General features: G+C 40.2%; 1 long non-coding RNA gene across 1 annotated transcript in view; it reads right to left on the bottom strand.

Annotated features, from left to right (window-relative positions):
- Positions 1-1,358: 1,358 nt before the first annotated feature.
- The window catches only part of LOC109303735, a 16,278-nt gene continuing 15,624 nt past the window's right edge, over positions 1,359-2,012 (bottom strand). Inside the window, exon 3 of the long non-coding RNA XR_002099203.1 lies at positions 1,359-1,371. This is a non-coding gene — a long non-coding RNA (uncharacterized LOC109303735). The remainder of the gene's footprint in view (positions 1,372-2,012) is intronic.

The following is a 2,012-nucleotide window of genomic DNA, read 5'->3' as shown; positions in this document are numbered from 1 at the left end:
AGCAATTTGAAGGAGTGAACTACAAAAATTCGCAGCACCATTTGGTGAACAGAGAGGCTCGTTACACATTTTTGAGTGCCTTTGTGTTTGCATGGATGCAAGGCTTTAATTCCTGGTGAGCCTAACCTATTAAACTACATCCAAGGAGTTTTAGTTTAAAGCACAAGATAGAATTTTAAAGTGTTGGGAAATCCCAATCGTAAAAACAGACACACAGTTGCAGCGTATGAAAGAGCAAAAATTGTGGCATGTACATGAGCCCATTGTCTCTTGCTCTTTCAGATTAACTGCCCCGCTATTATCTCAGCCTTGCAGAAATTGTAAATTTTCACTTGTAAATGGGTGAATGTAAGTCTTGATTTCTACCCCTATTGGCCACATTAAGACTTGTGCATCCATCCCCACCCCAGACATGACACTCTGAATATCAAACATGAATGGAGTTTGAAGGGGAGTGTCATTAAGTCATTCATTATGCAAACATTCTACTGATATCCTATTGCAAATCTACCTTTCTACTTTTGGCTCATACATAGTTCGTTGATTCAGCCTATTGCTTTTGGACCTATTGGGTGCATCTACATGTGAAATGTAATTTGACTGAATGAACTCTGGTGCAGTTTGTGCTGGAGTTTATTGCTCTTGGGTGTAGCATTTACATGTGCACCTGGGACCACATCACATTGAGCCAGGGCAGCACAGCCTTGGCTGGCAGGAGGGCCCTGGGGTCAGCTTGTCTGCCTGGGGCTGTTCCAACCTAGCTCGACATGCTGCAGAGGGGCTGGCTGTGGCACAAGGATACTTCAGTATGGGGCTAGCAGCAGGCAGCTCCATACTGAGGCACCCTTGTGCCTAGCCAGTCCCATCATCATCTACATGTGTGTTGTAGTGGTGTAAATAACTCCACCATAGGATTGTATGCGTATCAAGCAATACTAACCTACGGTGAGGTTAATTAGATTGCTCCAGCCTAGTAGCTCTACACATGTAGACACAGATGTTTTACTGTGAAGCTGAGTAGGCAATTCCATAATAAATGTCTCATGTAGATGCACCCATTGTGTTTAAGTTGTGAGAAGAATACATCTAAGCAAACTTCTGATCTTTCCTCATAAATGCTTCCTTACGTTTCTCAAGCAGAGAAAATATCATCCTGTCACTGGTATATATGAATATGCTGATAACTGTTGATAGTTCTCTGCCCCACATTCAGTTAGAGTCCAAATTCTGGCTCTGTTTACTGCATAGTGTTTGAATACCTAATCTTTTCTTGGCATTAATACTAATAATAAACTTTTCTGTTGCAACTTTCTTCCCTGTGGATTCCAGATGTGCATATTGCTGTTTTTTTATAATCAACTAAAAACTCAACTGATGACAACTTTTTGTTTTATCACTCCAGCCATGCTGTTTCCTGACTGATTCCTAGTCACTGCCTGCATCAAGCCAGTGCATCAAATTTAAGCTTCTTCTCCCTACATTCTAAAGAGTTCTGTACAATTCTATCTTGCTCTTAACTGCTCTTGTTTCTCTTCTGCCAAATATACCAACTGTGAAAGCCCATTTTTCTGTTTATCCAGCATATGTCTTTGTTTTCTTCCAAGCACCTGCCAAAGAAGGCTTTTCTTACCCAAATTAGTCCAACTTGCTTTTCCTGTGTTGCCATCAAGAAATCAGCCAACCAGGGTGATTAAGTTGTGCCACAGTTAGTTCATTTTATTTAACTGAAAAAATTTCAGAAGATTTGTAACTGTTAAGTGCACGATTTGAATATATGGAACAGTGTGATCTTATTTTCATTATCTTTTGTCTTTACTCCTCTAGATGCTATTATTTCTTGGTAGGGTATTGTTATATATTTGTTACATTTTTCAGGGGAGGCACTGCAGCACTGAGTGTCATAAGACTTCAGCCCACATTCGCATCTTCAGGTGTATACAATTGTAGGCAAAATAATAGTGTTTGGCCATATTATGATTTCATAGATTTCATAGACATTAGGGCTGGAAGGG

Source organism: Gavialis gangeticus, unplaced genomic scaffold, assembly GCF_001723915.1.
Source record: "Gavialis gangeticus isolate Ggan-Ray unplaced genomic scaffold, GavGan_comp1, whole genome shotgun sequence".
In the NCBI taxonomy this organism is placed as follows: domain Eukaryota; kingdom Metazoa; phylum Chordata; order Crocodylia; family Gavialidae; genus Gavialis; species Gavialis gangeticus.
Note: the sequence above shows the minus strand (reverse complement) of the source record. Positions and strands in the feature narration are given on the sequence as shown.